This window comes from Amaranthus tricolor, chromosome 16 (genome assembly GCF_026212465.1).
Source record: "Amaranthus tricolor cultivar Red isolate AtriRed21 chromosome 16, ASM2621246v1, whole genome shotgun sequence".
NCBI lineage: Eukaryota > Viridiplantae > Streptophyta > Magnoliopsida > Caryophyllales > Amaranthaceae > Amaranthus > Amaranthus tricolor.
In genome coordinates, this window is record NC_080062.1 from 7,765,015 (window position 1) to 7,782,302 (window position 17,288).

The 17,288-nt window shown below is 28.2% G+C and overlaps 1 long non-coding RNA gene across 1 annotated transcript; it reads right to left on the reverse strand.

Moving 5' to 3' along the window:
• Positions 1 to 2,537: 2,537 nt before the first annotated feature.
• Positions 2,538 to 5,050, reverse strand: LOC130802808 (uncharacterized). The gene is made up of 5 exons (XR_009039806.1): positions 4,745 to 5,050; positions 4,355 to 4,466; positions 3,289 to 3,695; positions 2,813 to 2,928; positions 2,538 to 2,728 (listed from the first exon to the last, which is right to left on the reverse strand). It is a non-coding gene; the product is annotated as an uncharacterized LOC130802808 (long non-coding RNA).
• Positions 5,051 to 17,288: the final 12,238 nt, after the last annotated feature.

Consider the following 17,288-nt stretch of genomic DNA (forward strand, 5'->3'; position numbering starts at 1 on the left):
TTAAACCTAAACTATTTGTTCTACTTTTGCCAAAAGATGGTATAACTCCCACTCCTACCCTATCATTGCTAGGAGCTATAGCCTCTTTTGAAAATCAGCTAGTCTCTTGAGAGACGCATCTCAAGCTCAGTCCATTAAAGATTAATGTCTACTTACTGTATTTTTAATGCCTACTTATATTATTCTTAATGCTTACTTATCGTATCTTTAATGCCTACATTCTATATCTTAAACGTATTCCTTCTGTTTCATGAGATTTGCGTCAAATACAACTCTTATTCAAATCAAAAAAATCAAGAAAAAAGACGTAATATTTTATGGAGAAGTAAGAAATGTCTGAGTGAAATAAAAAGATAATCAAATTGAATTGTGCATGAGAATTAAAGTATGAGTGAAAATTATTGCTAAAAATATAATGTGAAAATTATTGCTAAAAATATAATTGGAACAAAATTTAGAGAACAACTAAAATAGAAAATGTGGATTCCGTGAGATGGTATAAGAGTATTAAGTTTGTATTTACTCCTAATTCTCTACAAAACAATTTAAAAATGGTAAAATTCCCATAGAGCGTACTAAAGTCGATTTGAAAATTTATAAAGTCATCCACAAAGCTTTATATATAAATGAAAACCACCCCCTTAATATTAAGGGCTCTAAGCAATTGCTTTGGTTGTACCTTTAAGATTTCTATTACACTTCCATTGACAAGTTGCTAGAATTCATATGTGAGAAAAATGAATACAAATGGTGATGGATTGAGGCGTCTAAAACAAACTCGACAATTTAATATTTATCCGACTTTATAATCGAAATTGATTTGACCCAACTTAAAAATAGGTTTACAATTAAGTAAAAATTAATGTGAGCACAAAAATTAATTTTGAACCAACCTAAATTAATTAACTCGATAACTTGAATGAACACCACCGATCATTGATCATTTGGAGTTTTTAAGGTTCAGTGTTTAAGGTAAGTTGGTGTTTCAAGTGTATAATTTGATGATGGGTCCCACTAAATAGGTTTAATTTATCATAGTAGAATTAATATGGTAGAAGGTCAACTATCATGAACTAATTTAGTCTATATTGTAATGATTGTAAGAGCACATAAAGGCTCAAAATTGAGGAAATTGGTGAAGAACATTAGGAATTAATCGCTTTCTCAAATTATCTCAAGTCTTTATCAAGGAAATTTCGTTGTTTTAGTTATGTTCTTACTTTAATTTTTTAGTACTTGGTTGCATGAGTGCATTATTCATATTTTTGGTTCGTATTATTAATTTCTAGGAAAAATTATAAATTTAATTTTCACCTAATTTTCCGTATTTTTTCAATCTATCATGTATAAAAAAAATCAAAAGGAAGGTGATATTCTTAATGCTTCTATTAGATTAGCTATCATTACTAAGATGATTGATGTTCATCATTAAGATTCGCAAAACATACTTATTTTTTATTCCAACTCTCTATGTTTCAAAAAATAGGTCCAAGTACAAAAATAATAAAAATAAAAAAGTATAAAAGCGATCAAAATATATATTTAATGAAAATATGACATAAATTTAAATATATTTGTAAAAATAAAAATAAGAAACCGTAGACATGAATAAATATAATGTGAATCTAATATTTATACTTATGGGGAAGCATACTTATGTTTATACTTATTAATTACTCTCTTGGTCCCTATTAGTAAAAAGTAAAATTAGTTGAAAAATAGACAAAAAAAAAAAAGTGGGTGATAAAAATAAGTGGTTAGAATGAGGAGAGATAATAAGGTTGTAAATGAGATTTAAAAAAAGAAAGTAAAGCCATTACCAAAAAGTAAAAGAGTACAAAATAAATAAGACTAACTAAAATAAAAAGAAGTGCAAATTGAAAGTAACATATTATGATTCATTTATTTGTTTTTCTTTGACAACTCTTTATAGATTGCCGGTTGCTATATACTATATTATTTGTAATATGTAGTGGTTGTACTTTTTACATGCATTTTCTTTTCTTCTAGTCCTAATTTTATTTTCTTATACACTTGAACCCCTTTGGTAGGATTTTCATCATGTTGCACTATATTTAGCCTATATTTATTAAGCGTGGGGAAATGCACATCTAGCCACGCTTATAAGCGTGGGAAAATGCACTTCTAGCCACTTATAAACGTGGGGACATTATCCTCACTTATAAGCATGGGTAAATTATGTACATTTCCATTATTTATACATTGTTTTATCACACTTATAAGCATGGATAATATAGATGGTAACTACTTTTTATACTAATTTTGGCGGGAAAATTTATACTATTATATTTTATTATTTTTTTTCTATCATAGTAATTATAATAATAAATATTAATGATAATTATTATATTAACAAAGTTAAAAAAAATAGAATCAAAATAAGATGACGCATATGTTTTCATTTCAAAACATATATATATATATATATATATATATATATATATACATATATATATATATATATATATATATATATATATATATATATATATATATATATATATATATATATATATTATCTTTGATTATTACATTATATTTTGTCAATTGTAACAAACAAAATATCTAAAACTACAAATATTAAAAAAAAATCACTGACATGATATTACAATATAAAACAAAAAGCCTATGTAAAAAGCCTTGATAAGTGCTTTTGGATACTTGTATTTGGTATTTATAATTATCGTAGTCGTTCCTTGGTGGCCACCTAAACACAGAAGAATAGTTTAATTTTTTAGTTCCGTTACAAAGTATAAATATACCTAGAACAATAAATATGAATGAAACTTACTTTTATTTAATCCTTTGTAATTTGACACACAATAACTTATCTAACATTTGTGCACTAGTTCTTTTTATGCTCTCATGCATTATCAATATATAAATGACATCAGAAGAAAAATGTACCTGCAAAATAAAAAACTTGAGAAGTTGATTATCAATATATAAATGTAGAACTGCCTGTAATTCTATAATAAGCCACACTTTCTCATGTTCTTTGAGATGACATCTAATCAAAAGGCTACTTTGCTTTGTCTTCCAGTGCAGCACGATGTAGCATCAAGACAATTACAAACTAGTATAAACACAAAACAGTACAAACTAGTAGAAAAAAGCCACCTCAAATGTGGTTCAATTACCCTCTTTTCATCCATACGGTAGTTTAAACTATTATATTGAATCAAGTACTTTGTATTTTTTTCCATTAAGTAACTACAAACAGCATTAATGGTTTATGAGTAGTATTAAGATAGTTGATTGAAATACCTTTCTGATTGGCCATCATCATTATCATTATAAGCACAATCTCATTCTACACTCAAAGACTATACTCCCTGATCAATTTTGATGGTCATCAATGCTTTGAGGTCTTCCTAATTCTGTAATCATCTGATACACAATATCTCAGTTATTCAAATTTAAAATTCCAATCAACCCAGTATCTGAATCTGAAAATAAAAAAAGACTACAACTTGGTCCATATATCAAGATAACAAGAAAACCCCAAAAAGAACTTATAAGAAGATTTGCCATGTAAAATAGAGTGGGAGTTTGATTTATAAGGTAACAAGCATTTAAAACATTCACAACAGGAAAATGCAATACAATGGACAATTTACAACTCAGTAATATCAATTTCTCACTCTGATCTCCGACGCCCCTTCTTCAACTTCCTGCGACAAATAAAAAGTTACTCAATATCACTCCCTGGGATAATAGAAAAGTTGTAATCATCTACTCTTCAAATGACATACTGAATGTTTGGAATAACTAAATAGCTCCACAATCAAGTATAACTAAACAACTACATATCTGTACACACTGCACCATATATGCCATAAACCCACCAGCAAAAACAATATCCCTGGAACTACATGACCTTTAAAGATCCCATACCTTCAGAAATATCAGTTTTCCCCTATATTTGTATATCTTTAGACTATGGCACCCTAATACGTAATACCTTTATGTTTCTTGGGCAAGATGATTTCTTTTCTATCTGGGTACCATAAGAAACAGAATTTCATTTTAGAATTGCTATCTTTTCAGAATCATATTCCCCAAAGCATTAATTATACAAAAAATAATAATCTATAGCTTTATACAAGTCAAAATTGGATGCTGATGCAACAAAATGTCAAAAATGATGGATTTGAAAAAGATTTTAGATTCCCATTTTACTTGGTAAAATTGAAACTAAATGGAGTAGATCCTTTAACCTTGAATTACACATAATGCATTGAAAAACATTATAATCCATAGGAATAAAATGAACAATTAATACTATTTTAAAAGTAAACCCATAAAGAAAAATTGAGAAGGAAGTACTTACATACACAAAGTAGAAAGTAGAAGATTGAGAAAAATTAGATGATGATTAGTGTAATGAATGAGTGCTGCAATCGAAATCCTCGGTGAAGCTGCCATTTTCATCCTATTTTGACCTAACAATACGATTGTGGTTACTGTCTGAAATGAACAGCCTATTATTCAGCACATCCACGACCAATATAATTAACAACATAGAAATTCATCTCAGATTCAATTGTAAATTACAACAAATATAATCCGATCGAAATTTTTGAACCAAGTAAAGTTCGAAATATCGATCAGAAAAAATCAAAATCAAAAACCCTAAAACAAAAAAAGTTGGCCAAATTTGGATTGAAGAGAAGACAATTCAAAATACAAAATTTAACTACAATTCTAAGGAACTTCAAACCTGATTAAGTGTAGAATTGCTGAATTGAAGAGATTTTAGATGAGCTGCTTAATTATACTTTTGGAGATAACGAAGAGAAGGAAAAAAGGGAAAAAATTAGGGCAACGTTTGGAGAGCAAAGAAGCTTAGGAAGGTAATGATGTTTAGCAAACAATTTCTCAGAGGAATGAAACTAGTGGAAGCTTAAGAAACTCAAGGAGGAAATTAAAATGGAGGAAAATGGATGGAGAAGAGAGTGAAACGAAAATGTTGCGTGCGGCGTATGAAGCTTGCAATGTCGAATTAGGGCGGGATTTCATTTGTATCGTTTGTATATAAACGATATTGTAAATCTACAGAAGATACAAAAATTTATACATAATACTCCCTCCGAACCAATTTAGATGTCCCATTTGCTTTGGCACGTTTATTAAGGATAGTGTGGGGTCCATTAAAAAGGGTAAGTAGTGAAGGGTAAATAGTGAAGGGTAGTTGGGTAAATAAGGTATATGAGGATATATTCGTAATTACTTGTGTAAACTAAGGATATTTAGGTAAAAAAAGATTGACAAAAATAGAAATAGGACAACTAAAAAGACTTTGCAAAATAAGGAAATTGGACAACTAAATTGGTTCGGAGGGAGTATATCATTTGTATTTTTTGTTATAATAGAGAATATAAATAGTATTATTTATATTTTTAATTCAATAAGTATAAATAAGAGGTTATTAATGATATTGACTAGAGGAAAACTAGGGCATAATCTTATAGGTTGAAGATGAATATGCATATATGGAGTTTGATTATGGGAAATATCACATTCACACCCTTTTTGTGTTTTTAATTTACTAACTAATTAGGTAATTTAAAGTTTTAGTCAAAAAAAAAAGTAATTTAAACTTATATACTAAAGCAAATACTCATGCTTATATGTGTGGATATTAGATTTATACCTATACTGTATAGCGTGGGTAATGTTCAACACATATATTAACTTTTTTCCTAGATTTGCTTTTCCTCACGCTTATGAGTGAGGTTATTTTACCCACGCTTAATAAGCGTGGTCAAATTAAATATCATACCCACACTTAATTAAGTGTGGGTAAATAAGTGTGGATAGAAGCAATTTTTTTTATATGTTCATTTCAATGTATCTTTTTCCATTCTTCCTCCTTTCCTGTTCTTTCTAAAAGGAAGAGCTAGTCATAGACTCATAGTGGGTTTGGATCATATGGGTTTGGATCATAGCTTACTAATATGAACAAATATGAACTTAAAATATAAAAATTAATTAAAATTATGGTGGGTTCCAATAAAAATAATGACGTGAAACTAAATTCAGGCTTCGGTCGGGTTTCTCCTTATTTTTCCGAATAATTTCAAGTTGGGTTATTTTCGATTACAGGTCAAAATTTTGGGTTATGACCTACTACTATTCTGGTCGGGAGTTCATCTGTGTGGGGTGTTATTATAATTTATTCTATACAATAAATTAAAGATAACTTGCACATTTTATAAATCATAGTCATATAATTTTGGGATAATATCTCTTTTTAACTTATAAAGTTTTATTCACCCTACTATTTTAATTTTCCAAAGTATACATTTACTATTAGTATGACTTAATTTAATAATAAGGGTAATTATTATAGAACATGTACAGTAAATATAATTGAATTCACGAATTACGAATAATAGTAGTACAATAAAACAGGTGGGATTGAAGATCAAGTACAGGCAGCGATTAAACAACGAACTGAAAACGCGGCCCAATGAAACAACACCACGTGTCGAAAGACAATGTGGCTTTGTCATATGTTTGGAACACAGTGGCAAAGTGACAAGTGGCCGACAACTTGATTGGAAGTTGATGTGTGAATTGTTCTTAATTAAAAAAATATCAAGTACTCTTAAATATTTATTATGGTATTTAATGTTGTATTATGATGGTGAAAGTCTTATCTAAATTAGTCTAATACTCCTTTTATATTTATTTGTTCGCTTTTTTTTGCAGATTTCAATATAAACTTAAAAGTCAAATAATTTTAAGGAAAAATTACCCTGAATAATACGAACTTTCACTGATTTTCCTACAATAATACGAACTTTCAATTAACCATGAATAATACGAACTTTAATTCATATTTCCCGCTAGCATACATGACCGGTTCTTTACCTGGAGAAACGGTAAATTCCCCATTTCTTCATTATGCTAGCGGGAAATATGTATTGAAGTTCGTATTTTATTTATAGTTAATTGAAAGTTCGTATTATTGTAGGAAAATCATTGAAAGTTCGTATTATTCAGGGTAATTTTTCTTACTTAGTTTTATTAGCCAAAAAATTTTTTTTGAAGGAATGAGTAAGTTTACCGGTAACAGGTAAAATGGTATGCCAGCGGGAAATATGTATCAAAGTTCGTATTATTCATGGTTAATTGAAAGTTCGTATTATTGTAGGAAAATCAGTGAAAGTTCGTATTATTCAGGGTAATTTTTCCTAATTTTAATTGAAAGTTTTTTAAAATTCTAAAAAGTTAAAATTTAGAAAATATATATTAAGACGAATCTATTAAGATCTCACATAAATATAGTTTTTCATATAGATTATATCATAGTCAAAATTTAACGCTAATATTCGTAAATTCAATTTGAGAAAAACATATAAAAAAGGGTATCATTTCAGTGTGTGCTAACTTTAAAAGATATAAAAATAATATGTTTTTCTACTTAATAAGTAAAATTATAAAGTACAAGTCATTGACTCTTTTTAGATTAATGTATATTAGAATAATATAGACTAAGTCTATCAAACTTTTGCATTATTATTTGTTTAACATTATCAAATCCTTAAAGTAAAATTCTTAAGATAAGTATAATATTAGCTTTTGTTTTTATTATGATTGAAAACCAAACTCGTTTGGCCTTTGCCTAATAATACCCCACATAAAAAAATGCCCTATGAAAAGAAAGAACCAGGCTATCGGAGGAGGCCATAAACAATTTGAATTTAGGTTCGATGCTGTTTAGATTAATTATGCTTATGAATTTTCAATTATTAAAAAAATATTAATAATAAATTATTCAATATATTACTCAATCTGTTTCGTTTTGTTATTTTTGATTATTTATTGTAAGTTTTTAAATTAAATTTTAAATATTAATATCTCTAAATACACATAATAAAAAGTTATAAAAAATACATAATAAAAAAGTATACATTAAGACGAATTTAACAAGATCTCACAAAGATATATTTTATTTTTAAAATATGTGTCAAAAATATTAATCAAATTTCTCTCTCTTCAAGGTGGAATATTCAAATGGGAAACATTAGAAAACGGAGGGAATAACACATAAGAATGACAAATAATAGTTAATTCAATGGACATGTAAAGATAAGTGTTCGGCACATAATATATAGGCTAATACTCTCCGTTTTTATTTGTTCATCCCCTTTATTTTTTTTAGATCAAAATGCAAACTTAAAAATCAAACAATTTTAATTGTGAGCTTTTTAAAAATTCTAAAAGTTGATATTTAGAAAATATATATCAAGACGAATTTATCAAATTCCAAATGAATATGTTTTTTTATATATATTGATGAGAAATTATAGTCAAAGTTTTAACACTAACATTTGTAATTTTATTAAAAAAGAATATATAAAAATAAAGAGGATATCTTAAATTCGCAATGATTATTTTATTTGTAAGTGCAGTTTTGGCTTTTAAAAAAATTGCGAATTATTCTATTATTAAAAAGTACTATTACTCCTGTTAGTATACTCCTAAACTTCCTCTTAAATGATTCCATTATCTAATCAAGTTAAACTAAATCTCTTAATAAGATCTTTGTCTATCTAAACAAATTTGTCTTTGACATCTGAAAGTCCATAAAGTTGAGGAACTTGGATTACCTCCTAAATAAAGTGTTAAAAATAGAACCAACAATCAAATATTTATCCAATTTTGTAATCGAATCCGACTTAATCCGATTTTTTACTTTAAAATAAAATTATGTAAAAATCAATATGAATACAACACCCTATTTTAAACCGATCCGAAAGATCTGACTTGAAATCAACCCAATCACCTGAATGAATACCTCTACTCCTAAACTTGTACTTCTATATCATTTAGTGTGTCTTATTTTTCATTTAAGTTCGCTTCAATTAATTTGTGTCATTTTTATTTTTTAATATGTTTTTACCAATTTTACTCTTTACAACTCTTAACTACTTTAACCAATTATATTTAATTTCTTATTTTTATGCTAAAGGTAAATAGGACTATTTGGTCGAAGACATTGCGGTATTCATATCGTTTTAACTACCAGGAAGAAAGTAGCCTACAATCATGAACTTTCATTTGGCTTTATTAACTTTTTGTATTAGTTGGTCTAAATGCGAACACAATTGTTCTTGAGGGGAATTAAAAGTACACTAAATTTATTATTATTATAAAGGAAAAAGAGTCTAAAAGATTGGGAATAATCCCTTTTATTTTAAAAGGAAATTTATATTAATGATTTAACATGTTAATAAGCACATGTTTCTATAATTAAAATATTACATTTTACTTTGTAAGCAATTCAATGTGTTGTTTTGATCATTTATATCTAGAATTATGCTTAACTATAAAAATATGCAATTAGACGGTTCAAATAAAATTTCATTTGACTCTTACACATTAACTGCAATATACAATAAAATAAACTTCAATAATAAACAATACCAAAAATTCTTGTGAAGTAAAGTGTATCAGAAACAAACATTAACAGATGTAGAAAATTTTTAAAGTGAGGTGAAAGTAAAATTGTTTGTTAATATGTAAGATCAATTTTTGTTTTTCACTTGTAAATTGTTAAATTTGTCAAACTTAATAAGTAAAAATCACAGCGAAAATAGAGATAATACTACATGCTTTTCAATTTATATATAAAGACACTTTAATAGGTGGATTATACACTCTTAAATAAGGTGGATCTAAATCCTTAAATGACCTGAACCTTAACATCATAAATATAGATCCGATCTGTAACCTTAGAATCCAAAAATAGATGGATTAAAATCCTTAAATTAGGATCGAATTGAATCCATATTTCCAGGATTCAAAACCCATAGTCATCTCTAATCTTTTTCTATTATTTTACCAAAGGATCTTAAGAATCAAAATTAATCTTGTACCGAGATCTAGGTAGTTTCGAAAATTGTATGATTAAATCTCATTTCTAACCAGGAATCCTTTGAAAATAACCAAATATGAAGGTGAGACCATCTAATTGAAGATTTAACCTTTTCTTATTTTTATATTTAAATTAAATTATTTTGGTATGAACATTTAGTTAATTGATCTATTGATCACCTAACCCCACTTTCATACTTGGTTATTTCCTCTTGTGACTTTTTGAACCCATTTTGTATTATACATTTTGTATTATATATATATATATATATATATGGTCTCAACTATCAATTTAAAGTTTTGATTAAGTTAGTTTTTGAAAAGATGTTAGAAGTTAAAGTAACAAAAAGGTTAGAAATTCGAATCTGAACTACCTCACAATTAAAGTGGTTCCCGCTATGTATGATTAAGGGTCTACACTACATCTAGAAGTGTTCAAAACAACTAACAATTCGATATTCACCAGACCTTATAACTGAATTCTATTTGACTCGACTTAAAAATGGATGTATAATTATGTAAAAATCAATGTGGACACAAGACCCGATTTTGAATTGATCTGAAACACCTTACTTGAAGTTGACTCGATGACTCGAAGGACACCTCTAACTACATTCACAATTCTAGGGTTCTAACCCAAAAGACTCTCAAGTGATGGAACATATTAGAATATATAATATATCATAGATACTTAATTATGAGTTTAAATTTTTACTGGAGTTAGTTTTGAGATTTCAGAACTTGGTAGAAGTAGTTGAGATTTAAGATTCACCTAGCATCATAATCAAGAAAAGATGTTTCAATGTACTTTCAAATGTGATTTCAATTTTTGGTAGAAGATATCTTGTTGTCAAACAAGCATTTTAAATCAAAAATTAAATAAGTATTTTAGTAACACAAATTTTTGTGTGAGACGGTCTTTATGAAAGATCATTTCTAATTTGGTCAGTTCGTTATATCTTTTAGTTTGATTAAGCTTTAATGGGTTGAGCCTGAGAGACGTACGTCTCAAAGAGAAGGTGCCTCAGGAGACCGACTGTTTTAGTAATTGATGACTACGTCCTTTGTAGAGCTCTGCAATGGGTCAAGATCCAGATTCTATCCTTAAATTTACGGACCTTTGCCAATTTAAGATAAAAAGGAGTCTTTATTTCTTACTCAAATTATATGATGTATTACTATAAATTTTTTATCATCAATAGTCGAATTATATTTGACAAAAACAAGTAATTAAGTTATAAGGCATATTTTTTAATTGAATATACTTATTTGAATGAAAATTTTAAAAAACATATTTATAAATGAGTTGAATTGGGCCGAAGCGGGCATCATTAAAGCTCCCCCCAACCCAGCCCTTAAATAAATGTCTAAAGAAAAAATATTTTGTTACAAAGACCAAAAAACAAAGTATAATAGAGGGACTCTCAACAAACATAACTATTCTAACAACCACTTGATTGGTTTTATTGATTGGAGTTTGAATGCTATTTTGTAAGATGTACTATCTTATACACATGGTAACCATACCTTCTAATTATAGTTTTAGAATTTTGAGTATGTTAAAATAAATATTTTTTCAGTACATTTAAATTTTCATCATATAATTTAATAATATAAAATTTTTATTAATTATATGGTGCAAACTCAAAAAAACTGATAAATAATAGTTGTGACATGTGACATCCACAATACCTTGATGGGGTTTGATATGAATTTCGATTGTGTTTCTTACTCTTCTAGATTTTGAAATATCATAAAAATAAGGGTTAATGTTGTTATATTTCTAATTCTTAACTATATCATTATTTCTCGAATTCTTTAATCACTAGTTAATCACCTTGCTCCGACATTTGATGTATTAGATTTTGCACCTCTTGGTCCCTCAACTCCTCATATTCATACTTAGCATATCCTGCTTATAGCAACTCTATTCAGGTTTTAAGGAGAAAGGACGGCGACAAACCATGCCTTTATCTGAGAAGATATAAGGAGGTTGAAATCAATTATGAGACCAGTGATTCAAGAAAGGTTTGCAAATAATAACAATGTCCCAAGACGAGCCATAGGCTAGACAAACAACAAATAAATGAAAGACAAGACAAATATAATTATTAATAGAAAAAAAAATGTACAAAAATTATAAAGTCACAAAAAAATATGGCCTACAGTCAAAGACATAAATTTGGTGTTTCCAAACAGTCTTAATTATCCCTAGTTAAATCCCCAACTCCCCATCGAAACCTCTTGTTTTACATAGACTTCTTTATGAGTTTTCACTATAAGCATAATATCATTATGCACAGAGGAACAAACTTAAACAATTCATCAACTATTATAGCAAATAAGAAATGGCCTAAAGTTGATCCATGGTGCACAACTGCACCCCATTTATACTTAAAAAAGACTTAATTACCCCTACATAGGCGACTTATTTTTAAGCCCATGAGGGTACTCTTGTTTTTTATGTTTCCATTAAGGCTAAGCTCAATTATCTATTTTCCCTAATATATATGATTTTCTATAAATTTTATTGAATTGTTGTTACATATATATTTTAATTTATTTATAAATTTAAAGATTTGAGATTTAGAATCGAATCACATAAAGGTGAGAGTTTCATTTTCAATTTTGCCTAAAGATATGGCTTAGTTATCAAGTGTATTGTTGCTAAACTAGAGTTTTGGGTTTAAATCTTGGCCCTTTTTAATTTTTTTTTATTTTTTTATTTTTTTTATTTTTTTTTTTTGTTTAAGTAATGAATTTGACATTATCTAACTTAGGTAACGCCTCCTACCGCCCTAATCATGTTGGCCGCTAATGCCGATTCCATCTCATCTTTTTTTGATATGTCCATGGAATGGGAAATATGAGAACTATAGCTTGGATTCTTTCTTTAATTAGGTTAGATTTTTGTTTAAAGTTGCTAATTTGCTACTTTTTATTTTTACTTTCAGTTCGTGTAGTACGTTTGCCTTTTTTTTTTTTTTTTGCTTCTCTTTAAAGCTCTTTCCTCTTTCCAATAATGTGGTACGCAAACATGAAACATGGTTTACTTATTATTCTTGTCACGTAACTTATACTTCTATCACTCAATGTAAATTGGTCAGACATGTTCAAAATAAATGCGAAAACTCGATATTTACTTGACTTTGTAATCGAAATTGATTTGATCCGATTTTTAAAATGAATTAAAATTCATACAAAAACAATGTGAACACAAGATTCGATTTTGAACCGACTAGAAACACCTGAACTGAAATCGTCCCACAGATTCGAATGAACACCTCTAAAAATGGTTGTTTTTTCTTAAGATAGTGGTATCAAGACTTAAGTTCGTGGTAATAGTGATGCAAATTTTATCAGCTGGGAGGTTTCAATTTGAGCTATTTAATGGTATGAATTATACGCTAGCTACATATATACTCCCTTTGCACATTTGAAAGTACACCCAAAAAAATTCTATTAAATTTGAGTAATGTAGCAAATTTAAAGTGATAAAAGAGTTATAATATTTCTATTACATCAACAAGAATGGAATTTTCATTATCTCAATACACCATTAGGAAGTGATTTCAATATCAACTTTATGAATCCACTATTTATGTGATTTTTTAAAAAATCTCATTGCAATGTAGCTAGAATTTTTAAGGTTTATGAAATGATTGAAGGTTATCAATTTAGTTAATGGTTGGAGCAATATTATGGTTTAGATGAGATGCAAGCAAATAAAAAATTGAAATCCCTTGTTTGTGCGGGCCAAAGACTTGGTTTAGCCAAAAATATTTATAGATCGATTTAATTTTGTTTTATTTCGTTTAGTTCATCATCTTATTTTTACTCTTTTAATTTAATATATTCGGTAAAAATAATTATTGGTTGTTGATTATTATTGGCTTTTTTAGTTAGTTTGTGGTTTTTTTTGTTAACTTTTAAGCTAGCTGAATAAGCTAGTTGTTTAAGGCTATATTTGATAAAAAAATCAACCAAATTAGATATTTCTTTTTTTATCTGATTGAAAAAATATTTGACGAACACATTTTTTTTTTTTTTTTTTTTTTTTGCTTTTTGACCAATAAAAAACTAATTAAAAGTACTAACCTAAAAAACATTTACCAAACACCTTTCATTCATGCTTATTTAAGCGCAAATAACTCGAATTCATTTAGTTTGGGAGAGCATGCCTTTTCATTATTAATTCTAATGTAAATTGAAAATAAGGGGAAAGAAGAGCCCTTATTTTTTTCACAAATTCTTTCGTGAAATTGTCTCGTCGTGACACAATTTATATATATATATAGGCTGAATAGTCTCACCAATACAATTATTAATATATAAGCTCTCTGTTTTGTGGTCGTCTTATCGAGAGACGATTTCTCACTAAATTAGCTCAATTTTCTTGACGTGAGAATCAAATCTTGAAACATAAATTTTTGTATGAAACAGTTTCACTGTGAGACGCGCCATATATATGGGCTAAATAGTCTAATAATACAAATTATTAGTATATAAACTTTTTATTTTGAGGTCGTTTCACTGAGAAGCGGTTTCTCACAAGAGTAGCTCATGTCTGAAGAAGCATAATGGGCCTAATTCTTACCTAAGATTCCCTTGCTAAGTTTGTACTTCTATTATGGGCTTAAAACTTGAGACATTATTATGACCGATATTTCTCTTTAGTTTCCTTTTGTGTTTGTTTATTTAGAGCCCTTAGATTATGTCATTAAGAATTTGGGTTGAATTGCTTCTGAATTTTTCATTGAATGTATGAATAAATTTATTTACTTGTTTCGTCACATAACAACAGTCAGTACATTACCTTAATGTTATTTAGTGATGTATGTCTAGACAAAATTGAAATAAAATCATATGTATACTCTTGTAAATTATATTAATAGAGTTGGTTTTTGACCGACAATAAATTAATTTTCGATTAACATTAAAGTCATTGAGAATAAAATAAAAATAGTCGATCTCTTGAGAGATTGTCTCTTAGCTGAGAGACGTCTCTTAGGCCCAACCCAATAAAATTTAATATCTACTTATTGTATCTTCAATGCCTACTTACATTATCCTTAATGTCTACTTACCGTATTCTTAATGCCTACTTACCGTATTCTTAATGACTACTTACAATATCCTTAATGCCTACTTACAGTATCCTTAATGCCTACTTTCATTATTCTTAATGCCTACCTACCGTATCCTTAGTACCTACTTACAATATTGTTAATGCCCACCGAGTAAGCGTGCAATACTTATAATATCTTAAATGTCTACTTAAAATATCTTTAATGCCCACCGAGTAACTTACTCTATATGTTTTTCATGAACCGATCCAACTAGAGATGGTCTCTCAAAGAAACCGTATCCCTATCTCACAAAATGAAAATATAATTATGTTGACATGATGATTAGGATTTTATAACGGCCGACTTTGCAGAGACGAGAAGTAGCAGTAAAGTAGGGAATGTAGAACTATGAAGGATCACAGACTTCCAATGACTTAGCAAGTATCCCTTAAAGTAAAGGGAAGATCCCTTTAAAAATAGGGATACCCTTTCAACTTAAGATAAGGTAATAACTTCACATGTTTCTTAGCTGTTGCTTTCCTTCAATCAAAAAACTATTTCACTTGAACAAACAAAAGATGTAAAGTTGTCTATTAAGTTAAAGATAACCAAAATGATCATGCTGCCATATTGAAGTGCTCAATCGGGTTATTGAGTTGATTTTGGGTTAAATGTTTCAGTACGGTTTAATATCTGGTCTTGTGTCTATATTGATTTTACATCATTGTAAATCATTTTTGAAGTCTGTTCAAAACGGATTCGGTTATAAGTTTGGGTAAATATTAGGTTGTTGGATCTGTTTTAAACACCTCTACTGCCATCATAAATCTCTCGTTGGTGTATCCATCATATTATAAATACTCTCTTCGCTTCAATGAGAATAACTGATTTCGAATCAACACATCATCTACAACGACATTGAAAACTTTCCGATATGCATCTTTAGCACTAAAACTATAGATAGTTGCATGAAGCTTAAAAGACTATTAAATAAGAATAGCACCAAGGAACATAGTCGCACACAGTGAATATACATAAAATGACGTATATCAGGATAATTACCCTAATCAGCATCTGATTATGCAACCAATGTAGAGTCAAAAAATAAATTTAATTAAATGAATATCATGTAGCTCAAATTACCTTTAAGGTACCAATTTATCCATTTTAGGGCCTACAAATTTTGCTCTTGAGGATCATACATATGTAGACAAATATACAAGTGTAAGAGGTTGTTTGGTTGCCTAGTAATTTCTTTGGAATTTCTATTTCTTAGGAATTATTTTTTTATCAGTAGTTTTTTAGTTAATATTTTTTTAGCAATCGTAGGAAATGGAAATTTCCTTAGAAGTGCCAAGTCCTCCAAAGTGTAGTAATTTATTTACTAAAGAGGAGGTTTGATAAATGGGAATTCTCATATCAATTGTAATTTTATGTGTTCACCCAATTAACAACAAAAAACCATTCCTTGAAATTTAACAAAAGAAATAACTTTCAAAGAAATTGAAATTTCCATTATAATTTAATTCTTGTGTCAACCAAATGAGCTCTAAGAATAATATCATCAACAAAAAAATAGTCTCAAATCCTATACGGAAAATAAATAGAAAAGGATCGCTCTTACTACTAAGAAACCTAGTAGCAAACCAATGATAGCAAGACCGTGGGGCGTGGAGCTTGTTTTAATCCGTTAGGAAAACGACAAAAAAGACAGACATATTTAGATTTATTACTATTAAGATATAAAAAATTCAAAGATTGATGAATGATAATAATTTCCTATGATTTCACACAAATAAATGCATTCTTGACAACCAATTAGTGAATGCTAGTGATTGTAATACTCATGAAAGTAAGAATAGTAGTATGCATGATAATTAGAATCTCAATCCTGATCTATGATTTTATAATCCTACGAACTAAAAATAGGAGATCGATTAGGATCGTAGGTAGAATTTAATGTTGCTGAAATCGTATGATCCTACTTAGTTCGAAAATTTAGGTGGTAGGTTCATAACATAATTCTAAGATCTTACGATCTAACGATCCGATTTTACAAAGGTAGTTTCAATCGTATAAGAATTTCATATAATCTAGATTTCACTTTTGTATAAATATGTATACATCTAAATAATTATATCAATACGACTATAAAATTCAAGTTTTCTTAATATGCAGTATAAAAATGATTAAAATAAGTATTCTTTTTCAAAATTTAATAGATGAAGCCAAATAAATTTTTTATTTACACCTTAAAACTTAAAAAAAGAACAAGTAGATTGATAATTAGTTACCCAAAGCATATTAATG